This window comes from Ursus arctos, unplaced genomic scaffold (genome assembly GCF_023065955.2).
Source record: "Ursus arctos isolate Adak ecotype North America unplaced genomic scaffold, UrsArc2.0 scaffold_30, whole genome shotgun sequence".
NCBI classification, from domain to species: domain Eukaryota; kingdom Metazoa; phylum Chordata; class Mammalia; order Carnivora; family Ursidae; genus Ursus; species Ursus arctos.
Genome location: NW_026622986.1, coordinates 13,648,756 through 13,673,998, shown reverse-complemented (window position 1 = coordinate 13,673,998; position 25,243 = coordinate 13,648,756). Strand labels below are relative to the sequence as shown.

At 36.6% G+C, this 25,243-nt stretch overlaps 1 protein-coding gene across 1 annotated transcript in view; it reads right to left on the bottom strand.

The window, feature by feature from the left end:
* The window catches only part of LOC125282795 (ankyrin repeat domain-containing protein 7-like), a 117,770-nt gene that overhangs the window by 69,806 nt on the left and 22,721 nt on the right, over window positions 1-25,243 (bottom strand). The window contains exons 8-9 of the mRNA XM_057304726.1: window positions 25,146-25,179; window positions 20,048-20,111 (exon numbers count right to left, since the gene is read on the bottom strand). The gene's annotated coding sequence lies outside the window, so the exon portion shown is untranslated. The remainder of the gene's footprint in view (window positions 1-20,047; window positions 20,112-25,145; window positions 25,180-25,243) is intronic.

Below are 25,243 nucleotides of genomic sequence, written 5' to 3'. Positions count from 1 at the left end.
CCACAATCATATATGGGGGGGGGGGGATAACAGAGGAAGGGGACAGATAATATTTCTTGACAGGTCTTCAGATTGAGAGGTTTATACTAGAGGAGCCATGTACATAACACTCACGCTCATCTAGACTTCATTCAAATGGCTAAACCCTGACTTTAAGACAATACCACAATGAAAGGAGACTTTGGGGGTGAGGAGTGTGAGGGGGGTAAGTGTATTTTGTGTAAAAGAATTCCAACTACCCTGAGATTATCCTGCTATGAGGAAATGCAAGATACCAGGAAGAGTGAATGTGGAAAGAGAGTTTACCAAGAAGTTCCCAGCTACTTGAAACATCCCAGCCCACTTGCCAGAAAAATGAGTGAGAAGCCATCTTAGAAGTGGATCTTCCAGCCCCAGCCACCCCAACTGATATCATATACATCAGAAACAAACCACCCAGCCAAGTACTCCCCAAATTTGTGACCCACAGAATTGTAAAAAAAAAAAAAATAAAACGTTTGTTTTATGCCCCTAGATTGTACAGTAAATTTGTTATGCAAAAGTATGTAACTGGGACATCTAACCAACATAGATGTCCTATATTGGTTAAAGGAACAGTAGATTTAGAAGATATAGTCACCAAGAACATATATGCACCTAAGTGTGTGCACACATACGTGTATGTTTATCAATAATTTGTATAACTTAAGAGAGAAATAAATTGCTCAACAGTTGTAGTTGGAAATTCTGACATACCTCTCTGAGAAACTAATAGATCAAATAAAAAGAAGCAATTTTAGCAAGTATCTAAACATTATAAGTAGTAGACTTAAGCTGTTTGGCATATACAGAACTCTTCACATGACAGATAATTGACTTTTTTGTTTTATATCAAGAATACTTACCAAATATTTGTCCAAAATAAACTAGAGATTATCTCCCAAAGGGAACCTCAAACTCCAAAGGAACAATGTCATATAACTATGTCTTTTAATCATAATCCATGAAATTATAAATTAAGTTTCTTAAAAGGATACCTTAAATACCTCTCGTATGTTTGGAAAATAGAAGCAAATTACCAAATAACGCTTAGGTTGAAAAATAAATTAATGAATACTCAGAATTGAATGGCAATGAAAATATTACAAATAAAGAAACTATGGAACATAGATAAAACTGGAAGGAAATTTTGTTACTTTAAATACTATACATTTGTAAGGAAACAAGATATTTTAAAAATCTAAATATTTAATTCAAGAAGGTGGAAGTGAGAAAGCACCAGAGAAAATACAAAGATTCAGAATAAATGAATAACAAAGAGAGAACGCAAGTCAATGAAATGAAGAACAACAAAGTGATGGAGGGGAAAAAAACAAAACCACAAATTCGTTCTTTGGCACCCGTATCCTGGTTTCTAAATACCATTTTCTAGTAATGAATAAGGGTCCCTTAGAGTCATGAGTGATCACAGGCCTGGACAGGGAAAACAAAGCATCATCTTCAGAAAATAGGACAAGAGCATGTCAAAATGGACATATGAACCAACTTAAGAGACTTCCCAATTGCCAAAGTTGGAGCAATTTGAGCAGGAAAATAAATAATGATAATATTGGATTCGACCCCAAAAATCAGTGTCTTTAAGTCCATACTGAAATAAGTGACTAAATAAATGAGGAAAAAGAGACAACTCCATTAACGTAAGAATTCCAGCTGATAAATTGAGAAAGAATTAGGGAAATAGAAAATCATCATTGGAATACCACATTAATAACTGTTGCAGACAAGATCTGCTGATAAGTCCTAGAATTAGTGTGAAAGACTTTAAAAAGAAACAGGATATTTGAATAACTTCAAAGCATCTCCCCCCAACCATTTATTTATTCATTACTATATTGATATTAAGATATTTCCAAAATTATTTGACACTACTCTCTCCATGAAGAGGAAATTACTTCACCTCCCCTTGGTGGGCTTAATTTGATAATTCACTTAGAAAAAGAGAACAACAGTAACTTTAGCATAGAGAACCCTGGCAAACAACGGGTCTTCACATGATCTCTACATTAACCAAGTGATCATGGTCAACACCACCTGTGGTAAAACATATTGATATTATGTACTCTGTGATATGATATAATGAGAAAGGTAGTTCCTCTCCATTTTATTCTTCCCCAAAGTCCATAACCTCAGTCCAATCGTGAGACACCATCAGACAAATCCAAGCTAAAGGACATTCAACAGAATACCATGCTAGCATTCAAAAGTATCAACTAATGGTTCATAATATAAGAAAACATCTTTAAAGGACAAGGAAGGGCTGAGAAACTCTCACAGATTGGAGGAAACTAAGGAAACATGACAACTAAATGATAATGTTAGTTTTGTTAAGGTTGCCATAACGAAGTACCACAGACTGGGTGGTTTAACAACAGAAATTCATTTTCCCATATTTCTGAAGTCCAGAAGTCCACAATCAAGGTGTCAGCAGGGTTGATTTCTTCTGACGCCTCTGTGTTTTTCTTGTCGATGGCCATCTTCTCTGTGTCTTCACATGGTCTTCCCTTTGTACATGCCTGTGCCCTAATCTTGTAAGGAGACCAGTCATTTTGGATGAGGGTCCCTCTTCATTTTAACTTAATTACCTCTTTAAAGACCTTGTCTCCAAATACAGTCACTTTATGAGGTACTGGGGGCATTAGGACTTCAACATACGAATTTTGGGGAAACACAATTCAGATACCATAACATATGGTATCCTGCTTTGGATCCTGGAAAAGAAATGGGACATTAGTAGAAAAACTAAGGAAATCTAATTCAGATGTAAGGTTTTTTTTTTTTAAGATTTTATTTATTTATTTATTTATTTATTTATTTATCAGAATGAGAGAGAGAGCATGCACGAGTACACAAGCAGGGGAGTGGCAGGGAAAGGGAGAAGCAGGTTCCCTGCCGAGGAAGAAGCCAGATGTGGGACTCGATCCTAGGACTCTGGGATCATGACCTCAGCCAAGCTTAACCAAGTCAGCCATCCAGGTATCCCAAGATCTGTAGATAATTAACAGTGTTGTACTAACATTACTTTCTTAGTTTTGATAGTTTTACCATGGTTACATAAGATGTTAATGTTACTGGACATTTGAGTGAACAGTATGTGGAAACTTTCTATACTATCTTTGCTAATCTTCTTAAAATCTAAAATTATTTCAAAATAGTTAAAACTTTTCAGGGATAAAAAAGTTAAAGTTCTTTGAAAAGATGAATAAGAGACTGAATTATTAAAAATAAATATGCAAAAAAAAATAGGCAAATATATACATAATGAAAAATACAAAGGGATGCTTTAAAAAACAGTATTATGATTAATGATTCTCTAATAAGCTTTTAAAAACTAGAGTTAATGAATAAAGGATAAATTGGTAGAAAATATAAAATGGCAAACTTGCCCAAGAAGGAATATAAATCTCGAATAAGACAATAAGCATAAAAAAATTAAATCTTTCACTTCCCAGAAAAGCTTCAGACTTAACATGATTTGTCTATGAATTCTACCAAACCTTTAGGGAATAGTTCTTATATTTTTACAAGTCTTTAAAATAAAAATATAACAAAACAATGCATTTTATGTGATTTTGATTTGAAACCACATGAGAACAATACCTAAAAAAAATTGTAGCCCCCTTTTTAACTACATGTAGATCCAAGAATCCTAAAGGAAACATTGGCTAAATAAAATGTTAAAATATCTTAAAATAATTATACAGCATGATCCACTGGAGTAGATCTCAAGAATGAAAGGATATTTTAATATCAGAAAACATATCAGTGAGGGAAGGTGGTGGCAGAGTAGGTGGACCACAGGCTTGACTCATCCCGCGATTATAACTAGATAACTATCAAATCATCCTAAATATCCCAGAGATTGACCTGAAGACTGGCAGAGCAAACTCCACAACTAAAGGTTGTGAAGAGGTCACATTGAAGAAGGTCTAAGTGTGGATGCAGGGTTTGGGAGAGAAACAGGTTATGGCTGCTGGAGTGGTATTAGAGAAGAATGATAGACAAACTAGCACAAAGGGGACTGAATGGGAAAGTGAAACCCCATAGCAATTGGCTTGGAAGGTGAGAGGGCCCCAATTTCATGTCTTCTGGCAACCAGTATGGCATAAAGCCTGGAGTTATAAAGGTCATCGGGCTTGGCTGTGATAGAGCCCCAAGGGCACTGAACTGCTCTTGGAAAGCAGGCAGGCAAACAATCCATGGACACACAGCATAGAAACAAGAGTCTGAAGAGCATCTGGGGCACACAGTGGGAAGGTTATTTGCTCTTCTTAGAGCACGTACTCCCCTCCAGGAACAAAGGAATTGGCTAGTGCCATTTTTCTCCCCTGCCCTCTGCGTAAGCACAGGGCCACCTGTGGGAACTAGTGCAGCTCTGACACTCACTACCTAAATTGCTTACACCAAACCCCACTGCACCATGCTCCAGTGAACCTACCCTTCCCAGTCATGCCTCAGTCTCATTGTAGGTGGGCCTTTCCCCCAAGAAGACCAGACCAAGCCCCTGCAAACACCGCATCTCCCAATGTGGGAGTTTTGTGGAGCCTCAGTTCCTGCAGTGGTGGCAACAGGTCTCCTTTCACAAACATACCAGAGCACACCTAGTTAAAACATGCCATCTTGAGGCCTGGGACCAAACGTTGCCCACAACAGGCAAACAGAGCCTCTGCAGACAACTGGACCGAAGGATAAAGGTAGGAAACACAAAAAAAGTAAAAACGAATATTTCTGTAAAAAATCAGCCAAGGAACTCACAAGATAAAAGGATGTAAAATATAAAAATAAATACCTAAATCATGGGGAGGGGAAGAAAAAATTAAATGAACATCAACTTAATATAGATTTCTGTATGCAGGAGAGGTTATATACAAACCTATTGGTACCAATATATCAAAAACCACTAATAAATATGCAAACAATAAAGTGAAAGAAATCCAAATATCATTAATGAAAATCAGCAAACCATGAAACAGAGAACGACAAGAAAGGATCAGAGAAAATCTTCAGAAACAACCACAAAACAAATAATAAAATAACAAATTCATATCTATCAGTAATAACTTTGAATATAAATGGACTAAACACGGCAAAAGATATGTGCGAATGGATAAAATAACAAAACCTATGTATATACTGCCTACAAGAGACTCATTTTAGACCTAAAGCCACCTGTAGGTTGAAAGTGAGTGGATGGAGAAACATCTGTCCTGCAAATAGATGTGAAAAGAAAGCTGGAATAGCAGTACTTAAATCAGACAAAATAGACTTTAAAACAAAGACTGTAATAAGAGACAAAGGAGGGCACTATATAGTAATAAAGGGGACAATCCAACAAGCGAAGATATAACGATTGTAAATTTTTATGCACCTAACATAGGAGCACCAAAATACTTAAAACAGTTAATAACAAACGTAAAGGAATTAATAATATTACAATGATAGTAGGGAACTTTCACACCCCACTTACATCAATGAACAGCACATCTTAACAGAATATCAGCAAAGAAACAATGGCTTTGAATGACACACTGGAACAAGTGGTTTAAGAGATATATATCCAAAACATTCCATCCTAAGCATAATATACATTCTTTTCAAATGCACATGGAACATTCTCCAGAATAGACCACATATTAGTCCACAGAACAAGCCTCAACAAATTCAAGAAGATCAAAGTAATACCATGCATCTTTTCTGACAACAATGTTATGAAACTAGAAGTCAACCATAAGAAAAAAATTGGGAAGACCACAAATACATGGAAGTTAAATAATATACTGCTAAACAATGAATGGGTCAACCAGGAAATAAAAGAAGAAATTAAAAAGTACATGGAAAAAAAATGAAAATGAAAACACAATGGTTCAAAATCTTTGGGATACAGCAAAAGCAATTCTAAGAGGGAAATTCATAGCAATGCAGGTCTACCTCAAGAAGCAAGAAAATTTTCAAATAAACAATCTAACCTTACACCTAAGGGAGCTAGAAAAAGAAGAACAAACAAAACCTAAAACCATCAGAAGGAAGGAAATGATTAGAGCAGAAATAAATGATACAGAAACTAAAAAAAAAAACAGTGGAACAGACCAATGAAACCAGGAGCTGGTTCTTTGAACAAATCAATAAAATTGATTCATCGAGCCAGACTTATCAAGAAAAAAAGAGAAAGGACTCAGTCACAATCACAAATGAGAGAGGAGACATAACCAACATCACAGAAATACAATTATAAGAGGATATTTTGAAAAACTATATGCCAAGAAATTGGACAACCTGGAAGAAATGGATAAATTCCTATAAACATAGCAACTATCAAAACTGAAACAGGAAGAAATAGAAAATTTGAACAGACCAATAACCAATAAAGAAATTGAGTCAGTAATCAAAAAGCTCCCAACAGACAAAAGTCCAGGACCAGAAAGCTTCACAGGTGGATTCTATCAAGCATTTTAAAAAGAGTTAATACCTATTCTTCTTAAACTATTTCAAAAAACAGAAAAGGAAGGAAAACTTCCAGTTTCTTTCTACAAGGCCAGCAATATCCTAATAGTAAAACCAGATAATGACATTGATAAAAAAGAGAACTATAGGCTAATGAACATAGGTGCAAAAATCCTCAACTAAATACTAGCAAACTGAATTCAACAATGCATTAAAAAAAATCATTCACCACGTTCAAGTGGGATTATTCCTGGGTAACAAGGGTGGTTCAGTATTCACAAATAAATCAATATCATATCAATAGGAGAAAGGATAAGAACCATATGATTATTTCAACAGGCACAGGAAAAGCATTTGACAAAGTACAACATCCGTTCATGATAAAAACTCTAAACGAAGTAGGTTTAGAGGGAACAAACCTCAACATAATGAAGGCCATACATGAAAAACTGACAGCTAACATCATCCTCAATACAGAAAGCTGAAAGTTCTTCCCCTAAAGTCAGGAACCAGACAAAGATGTCCACTCTTATCACTTGATTCAACATAGTACTGGAAGTCCTAGACTCAGCAATCAGACAATAAAAGAAAGAAAAGGCATTCAAATTGGTAAAGAAGAAGTAAACTTACACTATTTGCAGATGACATGGTACTATATATAGAAACCCAAAAGACTCTACTAAAAACTTGCTAGACCTGATAATTCAATAAAGTCTCAGGATACAAAATCAATGTACAGAAATCTGTTGCACTTCTACACACCAGTAATGATGCAGAAGGAGAAAATTAATAAAACGATCCCATTTATATTTGCACCGAAAATAAGATACCTAGGAATAAACCTAACCAAAGAGATAAGAGACATATACTCTAAAAACTGTAAAACACTGATGAAAGAAATTGAAGACAACACAAAGATATGGAAAGATATTCCATGCCTATGGATTAGAAGAACAAATACTGTTAAAATGTCTATACTACTCAAAGCAACCTACACATTTAATTCAATCCCTAACAAAATAATGACAGCATTTTGCATGAGCTTGAACAAACAACTCTAAAATTTATATGGAACCACAAAGACCCCCGAATAGCCAAAGCAATCTTGAAAAAGAAAACCAAACCTGGAGGCATCACAACTCCAGACTTCCAAGTTATATTACAAAGCTGTAGTGATCAAGACAGTATGGTACTGGCACAAAAATAGACATATAGATCAATAGAAGAGAATAGAAAATCCGGAAATAAACCCACAATTATATGGTCAATTAACCTTTGTCAAAAGAGGAAAGAATATCCAATGGGAACATCTCTTCAAGTAGTATTGGGAAAACTGGATAGCAACACTCAAAAGAATGAAACTGAAGCACTTTTTTACACCATACACAAAAATAAATTCAAAATGTGATAAAGATCTAAATGTGGGACCTGAAACCATAAAAATCCTAGAAGAGAAAACAAGCAATGATCTCTTTAACATCAGCCATAGCAACGTTTTTCTAGATGTGTCTCCTGAGGCAAGGGAAACAAAAGCGAAAATAAACTATAGGGACTACATCAAAATTGAAAGGTTTTGCACAATGAAGGAAAAACTCAACAAAACTAAAAGGCAACCTACTGAATAGGAGAAGATATTTGCAAATGATATAACTTGATAAAGGGTTAGTATCCAAAATACATAATAACTTATACAACTCAACATCAAAAACCCCCCAATAATCCAATTAAAAATTGGCAGAAGACATGAACACACATTTCTCCAAAGAAGACATACAGAGAGCCAACAGATGCATGAAAAGGTGTTCATCATCACTTGGTGTCAGGGAAATGCAAATCAAATCTACAATGAGATGTCACCTCCCACCTGTTAGAATGGCTAAAATCAACAACACAAGAAACAACCGGTGTTGGTTAAAGTGCACTGTAGGTGGGAATGCAAACTGGTGCAGCCACTGTGCAAAACAGTATGGAGGTTCCTCAAAAAGTGAATCACACTACTGGGTATTTACCCAAAGAATACATGCACCCCTATGTTTATAGCTGTATTATTTATAATAGACAAGGTATGGAGGAAGGTCAGGTGCCCATCAATTGATGAGTGGATAAAGAAAAAGTGGTATTATATATATATATAAAATCACACAATGGAATATTACTCAGCCATAAAAAGAATGAAATCTTGTCATTTGCAACAACATGGATGGAATTAGAGATAAAATAATAATAAGCCAGCGAGAGAAAGACAAAGACCATATGATTCACTCATATGTGAAATTTAAGAAACAAAACATGAACAGAGGGGGACAAAAGAGTGAGAGAGAGACAAATCAAGAAATAGACTCTTAACTATAGGAACAAACTGATGGTTAGCAGAGGGGAGGGAGTATGGGTGATGGGTTAAATAGGTGATGGGGATTAAGGAGTACACTTGTGATGAGCACTAGGGATGTATGGAAATGTTGAATCACTATATTGTATACCTGAAACTGATAGAACACTATATGTTAACTGGAATTAAAAGAAAAACTTAAAAAACCAAAAAAATAAAAGAAAATATATCAATGAAATTCACAGCATTAATAGAATGAGAAAAATTATCTGATTAATCAAGATAAAAGAACATTTTACAAAGTTCTGCTGTAACGATAAACTAGAAATAAAGAAAACTTTCTTAACTTGATAAAGCTTCCTTCTATCAACAATATATTTAAAGGAGAAACTTTTTAAGATGTTCCCTTTAAGTCAAGATTGCATACTATCTCTAATGCTGTTTAATATAGACTGAAAGTCACAACTAATTCTATAAAGAAAAAAATGATACGTAAAGTTCAGAAGAGATTAAACCATCATTATTTGTAGATGATCATTTATCTGACAATAAAATCAACATACAAATATGAGAATAATAAGAAAGTTCGGCAAGGTTGATGGACAGCAAATCAATATACAAAAATCAATAGCATTTATCTATGCCAACAATCTCCAACAAAAAATTGTAACTAAAAAGATGCATTTAAAATACCATCAGAACCCATAAATTCTGTAGTAATTAAGTTAATCTAGAATACACAAAACCTCTACGGAGAAATTTTGAAACTCTAATGAAGGACAAAATCTGAATAATACGGAGAGATATTCCATGCTCTAAGAAGGAATAATTTACTGTATTAAAAATGTGAATTATTAAATGCAGCTATAAATTTAATGCAGAACCAACTACAATTCCATATAGATTTTTGAGAAACTCAATCGCTTGCTCTAAGCAGCATAATAAATGTAAGCTGTGAAAAGAAAAGACGTAGGCCTTGCCCAAGCAATTAGTAAGACGTACTGCCCAACCATGGCAATAAAACATAGTATTGACAGAAAAACAGACATGGGAAGCAGTGGAACAAAATAGAGAATTCTGAAACACATATGCATATAGTATGTAAGGCACTTACACTTATGCTAAAGATGATAGTGTTGGGAATCTGGCTCACTAAGTGAACAAAAAGAATACCTCAGTCCCTACCTAATACCATGTACAAGGGTAACTCCAGATGTTAAAAATTGAACTGTGAAAGGAAAAACTTTAAAGTTGGTAGTTGATAACATAAGAGAATATTTTTTGACAAGGTACTGAAAGAATTCTTAAACCATAGAGCATAAACTGTAGGGCAAATTTTTAATAACATCAGAAATTTTTGAAAACTCTGTTCAAGGGAAAAGATTATGAACAAAGTTAACTGAAAGGTAACAGATTGGGTGATAGTACAATGTCTAAAATTGATACAGAAGTAGTATCTATAATATACCAGGATTCCTTGCAATACAATAAAAATAGAGGAACCAGGGGCGCCTGGGTGGCACAGCGGTTAAGCGTCTGCCTTCGGCTCAGGGCGTGATCCCGGCGTTATGGGATCGAGCCCCACATCAGGCTCCTCCGCTATGAGCCTGCTTCTTCCTCTCCCACTCCCCCTGCTTGTGTTCCCTCTCTCGCTGGCTGTCTCTATCTCTGTCAAATAAATAAATAAAATCTTTAAAAAAAAAAATAGAGGAACCATAATAGGAAAAAGACAAAGGATATAAACAAGCAGTTTACAGAAAAGTAAACCCAACAGGTTTACAAGCACATGAAGAGATGCTTAAGCAAATTGAAACAATAGTGAGATATCGCTTTCCATTCATTAAACTGGCAAAAAATTAGAAAGCCATATAATGCCAAGTGTTGGCAGTAATGTAAAGCTCCAGGATCCTTCACGCTCTGCTGGTAAGTATGTAGACTGGCGCAACCTATCAAGAGAGAATCTTGCAATATTTTATAAAATACATTTGCCCCTCTCTATGACCCAGAAATCCTGCTCTTTCAAAGAAATTCTCATTCAGGTTTATAAAGGGGCATATAAACGTACCACAGTGTTATTGTAATGGCAAAGAATTGAAGACATTCTGGGTGCCCATCCCTGGGACTGGACAGTTTCTGCACACTATGCAGTGGTAGAGTACTATATTGCAATAGAGAAATGGACTGCTTGTTCATGTAGCAACATGAAGTGATCTTTAAAACAGCTGTGTGAATAAAAGGTAAGCGGATAAATAAGCTATATAGCAAGTATTTAATTAAAATATTTGCACACAAATAGCATACAAACAGAAGCACACACTTCACAGGTTAGTTGCAAACGGGATGGGATCGAGGAAAGTGGAAAGATTTTTTTTTAAGGGGAAGAAGAGCTATTTCCTTTCTGTTCCCATCTAACTATAAAAGAGTCTAGATTCATGTTTCAGTGACTTAAGTAATCTTTGTATAATTCCTTCGCTTGGGGCATCTCATCCTCAGAAGACATCCCTGCAAAAGCACCCAGCCTGGTATCATTTAGCTCAAGCATATAACTGCAAGAAATGCAAAAGAACCAAAAACCTAGTCTCATGCCCTCTAGAACATCTAGAAGAATTTGACAACAGTCTGTCTTAAAGCAAGTAAATGTTCTCCTCCCCCACACTACTTTGCAGCAGACATGTCCAGAGAAAGCTTGCCAAACTTCACATAGTGACAAACGTCTTGCATCTGTCTGGCTTCTTGTTCTTGGAAGGTTTTTTGGCAATGAGGTCACACCTTCTTGGGCAGATCTGTACATTTTGTGTGGGAAAAAATAAATACGTCTGATTTTTAAAAAAAGAGAACCAATAAATATAAAATGAAGTAAGGTCAATCAGGAGGGAAGAAAGGTCAATCAGGAGGAACATCTATTCTCCATCCACATATACAATCTTTGTATTGTGGGTCTTCTCAAGGTGATACTTCTTTCAAAATTAAGTGCAGCGCATCTCTTAAAAGTGCTAGGGTTTAAAGTTGGATAATAGATGACTGTTCCTCTGAAAAGTATATTTTCAGTCTGCTACTTTTATAGAGGTAGCAGACTAATGTCTCATTTTGTGGTTTTCCTTCACTGGGATAGTTTTGAGCTTCATTTTATTTCAATTTTAAATAACAAGAGGACAATTTATGTTATCAAACACATCCACAGTGTTCCTTGTACCACCCGTATCTTTTCTGAATGGGGTAGGACAATTCCTTGTCAGGGAACGTAGGACAAAGAGATCACCTATATTGATTCATTTTTTTCAAATAATAATCCTATAAAAGAGGAAGTACTTTCTCATTTTATGGCTGAGGAAAATAAGGTTCAGATAAGTTATATAATATGTCCAAAGTCCTACTTTTTTAATGTCTAGGGAGGAAAAAAATGACAAAGTATATCTGTCAAGGAAAATAAATGTTTAATGTGAACTCTGTAATCTGTCTTAAAATATAAAATGATCTCATACCTTCAGTTTGCTGTTGATTAAATTAAAAAGCCATTTATGTTAGTGTTTGACTATAATATCTAAATGAAAATATCTTTTTGTTAATTATTTCTCAAATTACTGAATTTCTCACTTTTTTTTCTGTTGGCTCTTATTCATATAGATTTTCAAGTCAAATTACCCACCTGATAATCTGCCTAGTTTTTCATTCTAAATGACTTTTTTCTAGACCCCAATATTTAATACAATAAAAATAAGTCATCTGTCAATAGTAATTTTTCACAGAAAAAGATACAGCTTGTGACAATGGCCACGTCTGATCCAGAAGTAGTAACAGTAAATAAGGCCATAAAGTAAATAAAAAAGTGTTCCCACTGAAATTAAAATAAGTAGCCTTGGTTAGGTACCCAAGATGTGAACTAAATATAGGTTTTACTTGTATGCTTTGAATCCTGTGTTTTAAGTTATCATTTATTGGGTGCTCATATGTGTCAGACATTATGCTAGATACCCTTAAAACATCCTCACTGAAACTCTATATGACTGATATTATTTCCCCAGTTTATATTACTATGTATTTTCAATATCATTTCCCCTAAATAATAGTTAAGAAATTTGGGACAAAAAGAGGTGAAATGGGTTGCCTAAGGACACACACCTAATAAGGAAAAGAGCTGAATATGATGTGCATATCCTTGGTAAGAAGACTGTCAAAAGACCTAAGTTTGAGTTCTTGTTCAAGTTGGTGAGTTGAGCATATATTTCTCTACCTCATCCCTCCACATCCAACTCTAATGGTGTAAATAAGTATAAAAGGGAATGAGGCAAAATGACTGACTGGAGATTTGACATGATTCTCTGGGACTATACTGTTGATAAGCCAGAGTTGTGAGAGCTGAGTCGAGGACATGAGCAGGACAGGGCTAGAAGAGAGGTGAAAACTGCTTTTCCAGCAGACTTTTCAGAAAGATTTTAAGTTCAAAGTTAATTGGTATCAAGAGCGGAAGTAGAAAATGAGACAGACATCAAGGTGATAAATTGAAGGACTTCCTTCCGTTACACAAGTTGGCGCATCTCTCCTTGTGGGCAGTAAGGATATTTTTTCCCAAACTGAAAACCAAGGACGATTCTGTAAGTAGATGAAAAGAAATACCTGGGAAGAGCTAAAACTTCTAAAATTGGCCATTAGTTCTCCCAGAGTAGAGGTCTAGGGTGGGCCAGAGACTACCAACTTCCTTCTCAGGCATCCTAAAGTGATTGAAGCCTAACAATCAAGGAAGAGGTCTACTGAGGAACTAGGCCTACACATCTGACACAAGGTTCCCTGTCCTCTAGCTATGTAAATTAACCTAGCCCTTCAGTCAGAAAATTGATGACTAAGGATCACATTTGAGATAAACTGGTACCATAAAGAAGAAGAACTGGTAGGAAAAAGTAAAACAAGTAAACCAGGAACAAACAGCAATAATTCAGGCAACAGAAGACAACTTAATAAGTATTTTAATTTTCTCAAAGAGATTTAAGAAAATGAACATACAATTATGAAAAACAATTGGAGCAAGAAAGAGTTCATAGAAATTAAAAGAGATTGCCAGATGAAAACTAATTTACTAAAAAGGAAAAAATAAGAAAATTTCCTACAAGGGAAAGTAAAGAGAAAAAGATGAAAAAACGAGAGAAAAGTTAAGTAATATGGAGATCAATCTGGAAAGTCAAGTATCTCACTATTAGGAGCTCCAGAAAGACAAACGGATAGGAGAAAGTAGTTTTAAGCAATCATAAAAGAAATTTCTGAGTGGGAAAATCTAAAAGGGCCAACTAAGTGGTAAGGTTGATGAATAAAAAGAATCGCATCTAAGCACATCATCATGAATATTCAGAACCCCAAGGAAAAAGAAAAGATGTTAGAAGTTTCTATGAAGAGAAAAGAAACGAGTACCAACAAAAGTGTAATAAATCAGGTTAATATCAAAATTTTTTTGCCAGCATCAATGAATGTTGAAAACAATGTCTTTAAAATTCTGAGGGCGAAATTACTTTGAACCTATAACTCTGTATTCTGACAAACAATCAATCATGCACAAAGACATGTTCTCAGACATGGGAAGACTTAGAAATTTTACTTAGAAAGTACCTGAAATGCTTAGAAAGTATTTGAAATTATACTCCAGGGGATGAAAAAAATGAGAATTCTAGAAATAAGAGGACCTGTATCCAACATACTGTTGGATTCAAAATTCCAATAATTTGAAAAGATTTCCATGATGGTTAGTCTCCAGAAGACCCAAAGCAACTTGTACAAATTATGGGACTCCAACAAGAATGCCTTCAACAAAAATGTGAAATTTTCTATAACAAATAGTATGTTGGATTAAAAAGTTAGATGATTTTAGAAATAAGTAAAATATATGGTTCCTTTTTATCTCTTTATCATGAAAAAGGAAAGCAGATGTCAATCCCAAAGGCAGGGGAGCAATATGTGAAAAGTCTCCATGCAGACATATGCAAACTAAAGGTAGCATGGTTTTGAGCAACCGATCTAGAGAGAGATAATCCATTGGTCCTTGAAATTTGGAACATTCTGAAAATGCACAGATTCAGTTATTCAAGGTTCATTTCTTACAGGCAACGAATAGACAAAGCACAGACTTTTTTGGGGGTTTTGGTTTTTTACTGCAGTGACAGGTTATAAATGCCACCATCTTCAATTTCTAAAAATACAGGAATAGCAAGAGAAGTAGGAGGACAAAGAAAGAAAAGTAAAAAATAGAAGACACTATTTAAAATTTATGGATGCAAAAATCAAGGTAACCAGTAGAATAATTAAAAATATAATTAATGAAACAAGGAAGAGAGTAGGGAAAGAAAAAAATGAAATATAAAAAAGCTAAATCCCACATTTGTCACATTCGAGAAGCTCATGATGATTATTTTATTTCCTAAAACCCATAATCCCTATTTTCCATTTTTATGTTCCTCATTAGAGGTATATTCCTACCCATACTTCCTGTCATGCAAAGTCGACTTTCAAATTCATGTCCAAATGTTTGTGGTCTCTCTTCTGGCTCTTCCAATCTCACGTCTAGGCCTTATGCCTCTCACTGGCAGTTTTTCAGGCCTCCCCTGACCTCTGCATCTAAGACCTCACCATAAAGGACAACTAAGAGAGTCAAGAAATGGCAGATGACAAGACCTGCCAGCTACCAGCTTGAAAGAAGTCAGGGACCCACAGGGTGTCATTCCAAGCATGCTGGTGAGGGAAAAAAAAAATGCTTTGCCCATGAGTTAACCTGCTGTGCCTCTGCCCTTACTCTCCTGCTGTCTGCATCTGGAAAATGCTTCCCTTACAGGTTTGAGCCAGAGAGCAAGAAAAGCACCCAACTTATTTTTGCAAGAAATTTTGGATTTTCGGTTTCCACCTCCCTTGCCTCTCAAATTCCAATTTATTCATTCACATTTGAGAATGGAGCAACTAGAAATAGCTTATTCTTTGACTGAAATCTTATCAGAGAGACTGGAAAACTCAAGCTCCTAGAGCTAAGGGAGCTAGTGACAAGAAGGCCAAGACTAAAAGGAGGAAAGAGAAACAGGCACCAAAATAAAATAACACTTCAGTAAAACCATCCATGGGAAAACAGTGCAAATGTAGCCACAATTTACAGATTGCTATGGGGTAGAAATTTTTAAAGTACTTAGTATGTTTCTATATTACAGTATTTTAACCACTTATTGAACACCTTCTGTGTCTCTTACACTCATCTTCTATGTCATTACCACCTCTCAGTACATTCCAGTAACACTTTCTTTCTATTCTTGAAGCTAATCTATTCTATCTCTATTCTTGAAGCTCATTCCCGCCTCAAGGCCTTTGTTTTTACTCTTTCCTATTTAGAACATGATTACCTCAACTTGTTCCATGGCTGTCTCTTCCTTATCCTTCATTTCTTAACTCAGAGGTCTTTCCTGACCACCCTAATTAATGCAACCTACCCTAACTCTCAGCTGTTCTTTATCTTATTATCTATTCATATCCTTATAGCACTTGTTTCTATCAAGAATTATTTATTGTATTTAGTTTGCTTGCTGATCATCTGTCTCTCCCCACCCCCACAAAAACATGTCCATGAGGATAGGGATTTTTATCTGTCGTTTTCACTATTATATCCCCAGCATCTATAGCCCTAGCCAGACACATGTTATATACTATATAATGTTTCTTAAAAGAATAGTACATTCCATACATTATCCTAAACTCTTTATCTATATGATTGTTTACTCTTTACAACAATGAGAGGTACTCTACACCCTTTCAAAATAAAGACATAGAAAGAGTCAAGTAACTTGCCCAGTGTCACACAGTAAGCCAAAGTGGAAGTTCTAGCGTAGGTTTTTAATCCCCAAACCCTTCCTCCTAGACACTATTCTGTACTGCCTCCCTGAAATTTGCAAGACAATTTCCAGAGGCATTGAATGTGGGAAGTCATAAAATGTGGTCCTTGCATTTGAAGGTCATGTAGAACTAGTTGGGGAAATAGGACTTTTACATAAAGAGACAAACAGATAATAAAAAGCAGCAATAGCTGCTCTCATGATAGCCCCTATCTTAAAGGTGCAAAAACAAAACCTGAAATAAATAAAGATACAGCATTATCCTCAGTGACCCACCATTCCAAAGCTCAGTACCTGTGATCTCTCTGCCTTCATAAAAAACTTGTTATTCATTCTATCCCTACCAATAGGATCATTCACAATATTGGATTGCCATATTTTTTGGGTGTCTAAAGCTGAAGGTGCTAAGCATTTACAATTTTTAATTTTGAGAATAAAGAGAGGAAATAAGTAAACATTATGTAGTCTTTTCATTAATTACAACGGAAATTTCTGATTATGTAAGTGAGGTTCTTAATCTTTATCCAGTAAATGAAATAAATTTTAAGCGGCAACACTCCTAAAGAAGAAAATTGTTTCTGGATTCTGATTTATTTTTAATTATATCTGCATATAATAGATACACAGACATCGAATGAATGAACTCACAATTTATACATTTTTTCTAATATGAACTATTTGTCATCGTAGAGTCATAAGGAAGGAAAGGTTGCCAACAGAGTGTACAGAATTATTTCTGGAAGATGATTTTTACTTTTTCAAGTATCTCCAATAGTGGATGCATTTTATATTATTCTCAGGAAACTTTAGTATTCCTAGTTGTTAATTCTTGGGTTTTTTAGGTTTTAAAAATTTTGAGTAATCTCTATACCCAACACGGGGCTTGAACTCACAACCCTGAGATCAAGAGTCACACACCCTTCCGACTGAGCCAGCCAGGCACGCACGTAGTTGTTAAATTTAACGTGTGAATTCTTTCGAATCTGAAACTCAGAAATACTGGTGATTGGATTTTTTTGGTCCCTTTCTTCTTTCCTCATGTGAATATTGGGCCCTGCATGATAATCATACATGTATTTGGAGTCTTTAAAACATTCAGCTTGGATGGTCATGATTATTAATTTTTTAGTACTAGGTTCTTTCTCCAGTCCTTAACTACCGTCTTGTATTCGTAGATAGGAAATTAGAGCTATTAGTTTGCTAGTCACAGTTCACAGAAGAAAACCATATGAATTTTAAAATGGGATTTATCTTTTTTTCATAAATCATAGTAGTACTTAAAAATGCCCCCAAATGCTATGATCCCATAAGTATTTCTCTTCCACGATTTAAATCTTTTAAGATTGATTTTTAAAAAGGAGTATTCTTACAAAATCTTAAATCGGTGTTTTGCGATCAAAACTTTTTATTAATCTTAAAAATGCTGTTCATTACAGAGGTGAATACTTGCCTGCATATGTTTTTTTCCTAAAGTTTTATTTATTTCAGAGCGAGAGAGAGAGAGAGAGAGTGGTGGGGGGAGAGGGTAAGAGGGAGAGGAAGAGAGAGGGAGAGAAGGCCACTCCCCACTGAGCATGGCTATAGCCTGATGTTGGGCTCAGTCTCTCAAACCTGAGATCATGACCTGAGACAAAATCCAGAGTCAGATGCTTAACCAACTGAGCCACCCAGGTGCCTAGGTTAACTTGCCTAGGTTAATAAAAGTGTATTTTCTATCCTTGAGACTAATGTGAAGTATACAATTGAAATATTGAATCCCATGGCTTTTTCCCCCCGCTTTTATTTTTGTTCTGAAAATTTCAGAGTTTTGTGTAGGTTCACATTATGTAATTATATCAATTATATTTTGTTATATTTATATTTAAATATGTATAATTATATTAATTATATTTTCCTGAGCGATGTCATTTTTTTCCTACTTCAAATGTATTTGTCTATAACTTTCTTCTTAAGTCTCCTGGGTGCTTCAAATTTGGTATGTCCCGGATTGAAAACATCGTTTATGACCTTTCCCACTTCCCTGACTTTTTGTAATCTGCTCTGTCATTTGTTTTCCCCATGCTAGTACATGGCACTTTATTTAGACGCTATAGATGGACAAACTTGATTGTTTGAACCAAAATGGGAACATTAAAGGAACATCACAGCCCTCACTAATAACATTGTGACTTTGCTGTCAGGTGTAGAATCCTTCCTTCAAGAAAAAGCTTGTGACCATTTTGTATGGCTTGTCTGGAAATATCTGTAGATCTTCTGTTTTACTAAAATATTTTTTGTTCTAAAAAAATAAAAATAAAAAATAAAATTCATGTTTTCTAGAGGAAGGAAGGAAGGAAGGAAGGAAGGAAGGAAGGAAGGAAGGAAGGAAGGAAGGAAAAGAATGAAAGAGAGTCATGTTAAGATAATCTAAAACTCACAGTAAAAATCCTTATCCTTGAGAAACCCGTGAGCTGGGGGCTCTGCAGTGACCATCACCTGGGGCTGCGGCGGGGGCACCCAAATGTTTCCGTCTTTACGTCCCCCTCCTCACGTCGACCCCGCAGCCGCCAGCCCCGGCTCACCCCCCACCCCAGCCCACCCTGCCAGCCCGTCCTGCCAGGGCGCTGGTGGTGGCCGCGTCTACCTGATGGCGGCGACGAGGCGGGGGCAGGGGTCCCGGCCTCCCGCAGAGCAGCACCGCGCCGAGTTGGGAGACCCCAGCCGCCCGCGAGCACAGAGACGCTAAGCCCGCCACGGAGGCCGAGCCGCGCGGGGGGCGGAGAGGCGGCGCAAGGACCCGGGCTGGCGCCCGCTTACCTGCGGCGGCTCCGCTCCCCACTGGCGCGGCGGCCCCTGAGCAGCCCAGGGGAAGAGGCTGTCGGACAAGGACTGTTAGGACCGGCCGGGCACTGCGGGCTCGCCAGAGGCTGAGGCGGCGGGCTGGCAGAAAATGCGAGATGCCTCCAGGCCACCCGATTCCCCAGTGGCCTCCCTCCCTGGACCCGCGCTAAAAAGTTTCCGCTGGTCCCCATGGCAACCCTGCCGCGCCTCAGGAGCAACTTAGAGTCCGACCGCCAAAAAGAATAAACACTAAAGTGAAAAACAAAAAATCCTCATACTTGACCAAATGTCCTATTTCCACCATTATGGGAAAGCTTTTCCCAATGTACTGTTCCTATCATTATATATTTTCCAGCCCATTTTCTTCAACCTCCACCTTCAGTATTTCCCAGAGTAAAAAAAAAAAAAAAATTGTCAACTTGTCGTATTTCTGTAAAATGGTTTGTTCTGACCAACTTTCCATTACAAACATAAAATGATGACAGGCAGACCACTGCTAAATTTTAACAGTAAATAATAGACGAAACTAAATTCAGAGCAGGAAAATTAATTTCACAAGAGAGTACTTTACCTTGATATTAAAGTCATCATCTGATGTAGGCCATGAATCATCGGCACCACGGTAAACAGAAAGACTTTAGGGCAAAAATATACAACAAAACGAAGTTCATTAAAAAGAAAAATTGAGTGAAAGGTCAGCTATCTGTTTATTGAAAGAAGTTTGTTGATATAATTAAAATTTGGCCTCTGTTTTTGTTACTAAGTTTTTATTTTAATTCCAGTAGCATTAACATGCAGTGCTATATTAGTTTCGTGTATACAATATAATGATTCGGGAATTGCATACATCACCCAGGGCTCCTCATGACAGGGCATTCCTTACTCCCTATCTCCTATTTCAGCCATTCCCCCACCCATCTCCCCTCTGGCAACCATCAATTTGTTCTCTATAGTTAAGAGGCTGTTTCTGGGTTTGTCTGTCTCTCTCTTTTTTTTCTTTGCTCATTTTTATTGTTCCTTAAATTCTACATGAGCGAAATCATATGGTTCATGTCTTTCTCTGACTTGCTTCGCTTAGCATAATACTCTCTACTTCCATCCATTTCATTGTAAATGGCAAGATTTCATTCTTTTCTATGGCTAAATAATATTCCGTTGTGTATATATACCACTTCCTCTTTATCCATTCATCTGTCAACGGACACTTGGACTGACTATTGCAAATAATGCTGTAGTAAATATAGGGGTGCATGTATCCCTTTGAATTGGTGTTTTTGTATTTTTTGGATAAATACCAAGTGGTGTAATCACTGGATTGTAGGGTAGTTCTATTTTTAGCTTTTTGAGGAAACCATACTTTTTCCCACAGTGGCTGTACCAGTTTGCATTCCCACCAACAGTCCAAGAGGGTTCCTTTTTCTCCGCCTCCTGGCCAACACTTGTGTCTTGTGTTTTTGATTTTAGCCATTCCGACGGGTGTGCGGTGGTATCTCGCTGCAGTTTTGATTTACATTTCCCTGACGATGAGTGATGTTAAGCATCTTCTTATGTGCCTGTTGGCCATCTGTATGTTTTCTTTGGAAAAATGTCTGCTCATGTCTTCTGATCATTTTTAAACAGGGTTGTGTTTTGGGTCTTGAGTTCTATCAGTACTTCATATTTGTATACTAACCCTTTATCAGATATGTCATCTGCAAATATCTTCTCACATTCTCTAGGTTACCTTTTCGTTTTGTGTATTGATCCGTCACTGTGCAAAACCTTTTGATCTTGATGTCGTTCCAACAGTTTATTTTTGCTTTTACTGCTCTTGCCTCAGGTCATAGAACTAGCAAAAAAATGTTGCTTCAGCCAATACCAGAGATTATTGCCTGTGCGCTCTTCAAGTATGTTATGATTTCAGGTGTCATATTTAGGTCTTAAACCCATTTCTGAGTTTATTTTTCTGTCCAGTTTCGTTCTTTTGCATGTAGCTGTTCACTTTTCCCAACATCATTTGTTGAAGAGACTGCTTTTTCCCCATCGGATATTCTTCCCTGCTTCGTCAAGGATTAATTGACCATATTCTTATGGGTTTCGTTCTGGGTTTTCTGTTTTATTCCACTGATCTATATCTCTGTTTTTATGCCAGTACCATACTGTTTGGATTAGGATAGCTTTGTATTATCACTTGAAATCTGCAATTGTGATACCTCCAATTTGTTTTTCTTTTTCAATACTGCTTTGGCTATTCGAGGTCTTCAGTGGTTCCATACAAATTTTAGGACTGTTTGTTCTAGTTCTGTAAGAAATGTCGTTGGTATTTTAATAGGCATTGCATTAAATCTGCAGATTGCATTGGGTACTATAGACATTTTAACGATATATGTTCTTCCCATCCATGAGCATAGAATGTCTTTCCACTTCTTTGTGTCATCTTCAATTTCTGTCATCAATGTTTTATAGTTGCTAGAGTACAGGTCTTTCAAACTTTGGCCTCTGGTTTTAAACAGTCTTAGTTCCCATAAGTAAGAGTGACAAGCAAAGAACTCTCTGAAATGTTTGAAAGTTAATCATACAAAAGTTAACCACAATGAATTATCACCTTACACCTGTCAGAATGGCTAAAATCAAAAACACAAAAAACAAGTATTGGCGAGGATGTGGAGAAAAAGGAACCCTTGTGCGCTGGTGTTGGGGATAGAAACTGGAGCAGCCACTGTGAAAAACAGTATGGAGGTGCCTTGAAAAATTAAAAATAGAAATACCATATGATCCAGTAATTCCACTACTGGTTATTTAATATATCCCCAAAGAAATGAACACACTAATTTGAAAAGATATATGCATACCCATGTTTATTGCAGCATTCTTTACAACAGCCAAGATATGGAAACAACCCAAGTGTCCATCAACAGATGTACCTCTCTCTCCCTCTCTCTCTCTCTTTCTCTCTCTCTCTCTCTCTCTCTCTCTCTCACACACACACACACACACAGAGGAATGTTACCTAGCCATAAAAAAGGAGGAGATCTTGCCATCTGCAACAATGTAGATGTACCTAGAGGATATTATGCTAAGTGAAATATGTCAGACAGAGATAGACAAATACTACATGATTCCACTTATATGTAGAATCTAGAAAGCAGAACAAATGAACAAACAAAAAACAGAAACAGATCCAGAAATACAGAGAATTCTGTATGGTCAGAAAGTAAGGGGGTGGCAAACAGACAACATGGGAGAAGGGGAATGGGAGGTTCAGGATTCCAGTTATAGTAAGTCACAGGGATACAAGTACAGCATAGGGTATACAGTCAATGGTACTGTAATAGCATTATGCAGTAACAGATAGTAGCTACACTTGTGCTAAGCATGGTGTAACATACAGAGTTGTTGAATCACTATGTTGTACACCTGAAACTAACACAACACTGTGTATCAACTATGCTTCAATTTAAAAAATAAATAAATACACAAATTTATGTTATTAGTGTGAATACTCTTCCCAGAGAGAATAAAAGATTAAACATTAGAAGGTCCAACTTCTTTCCTACACAGGTCCTGCCTTATATAAACTAGCAAGACCTTAAAAACCTTCATAGGCACTCAGATACCCAAGAAGAGAGACTGCTATAAAAAATAAAGTCCAGGTAATCGTGCCTCTATTTCCCTAGATCTGCCTAATAGTTTCTTTCTGTGAGCTCCCACTCCTAGATCACTCTTCTGCAGGGCTCAGCCGTACTCTTCAACTTTTCAATCTCTAGACTATGAAAGCACAGGCTCCCAAAACAAGGATCAGCTCAAATGACCAACAGTAGGAGCCATTTGCTGCTCCTGGAGAACAAGCTACACGGAGTTTCAGTCATCCATGGAGTCATCTCAACGTAGACATGTCACCAACTACCCAAATGAAGCTCTGTTATGGATATGACACCCAGTCCCACCCCACCAAACCCTACATGTACATGGAAGGGCATCAAAGAATTAGGAAAAGAGGTGGATGGAGGAGACCACTACCTTGGGCCATACATCTAGATAGTTCAGAATCTCCATTCCCCCTATTACTCGACAGGATCTAAGCCACTCTCTGTAAGTTGGAGTGGAAGTAGATGATATCACATTCCTATATTCTGTAAAAAGACTCTTCCCAGTGGCTCAAATAATTTTAATATCTCTCAACAGAAAACCTGAAGTACGCTAGTTCGCTCAATTAAACCAACAAACAAAAAAGCTGCTCAGGATTCTCTTGAACCCTCTATTTTAATATGCCTTTCTACACAACTCCCAATATCCTGTGTCCTTCATTCCTTTGTGTGTGTGTGTGTGTGTGTGTGTGTGTATCCTTCCTTCCTGTAATGTATCTTTATCTAACTTACCATAAAACCCAATATTCTGACATCTTTTCTAAAACTCTTATTCCTATCCAACCCAATGGTGTTGTTCTTGAAACTCGGCCTCCCCTGCTAACTCCTTCCTAACCCACCTTCCCTGTGTTTACTAGACCCACTCCCCATCTTTCTATTATTAAAACATTCACGAACTAGATGAGAAAAAAGGAAGAAACCTGAATTTAAATCTCACACTTATCACTGACCATAGCCAAATAGGTCACTTTAATCTCTTTTGAGTTTCAAATTCTCCATTTAAACAACCACTTGGTGAGGATGTTAAACATAGGTTGCAGTACCCGAGGGTATTTTGATTCATTCAGCTCTAAGATTCCTTAAAATCCTGAAATTACGTGCTCTTGATGTTGTCGATACAAAAACAGAGAATACGTAGCTGGCAGAAATGAAAAAATTAATGGAATAAAAGAAGCACCAAGAAAAGCAGAGAAGAAAGTAAAAAAAAAAAAAATCAAGAAAAGATTATAGAAAAGTCATGGAGAAAAGGAAAAAAGTCTACAAAAAAAGAAAAAGCTTCAACGAAGTAGTGAAGGGTACTAGCCTAAAGAGAAAACTAGACTGGGAATCAGTAAATAGAGAACCATTTAGAAAGATCCTCTAAATAGATGATAAATTTAATTAACGTAACATGGTCTACACCTAGATTACATATCCTTCACTTCTGGAAAAATCATTCATCTCAAGGAGAGCAGACATCACTACAGCTAAGAACTTGCGTGATTAGGTCTTGCTTATGTAAAAGCTATGTACTGTGGCTATAGGTTACTGAGATCCACCCCAAAATCTTTGATATGTAAAAATAAGAGACTAGTTACCACTGCACTAATTGCCTCTAGTTATCACTAGTTGTCAAATATACTAGGACAAATGCTTGGACTAACCTGGTTTCTTAAGAAAACTCTAAATCCGAGGTAACACATGACTACATTTGACTTTCTGAGTTGATCTGACTAGGATTGGTATCTTAATCCCAGTGCTGCTGAGGAACAGAAGAATGGGTGTGGGAGTCACACAGGCTGACAGTCACATCATGGCTCTGCTACTCATTAACTATGGAATCATGGGTCAATTAATCAACCTCCCTGAACCACAGATGACTAATTAATAAAAAATAGGCTATAATAGCACAGCTACTTTGTGAAGCTATTGTAATGACTACGTAAGTAATAAATGTCCAGCACATAATATAGTCTCTAGCCCAGAGTAGAACTCTCCACAAAGGCTTTTCTCTGCATTCCCTCAGTCAACACATAATTTTAAAAAAATCCATAAAAATCCTACCTGCTTAACGTGTCTTCAGAACTCTCATCCACCACTAAAGAAAAAACCAAAATACATTTTAAATCAACAACAGAAAAATACAGATTAAAAGTATAAGA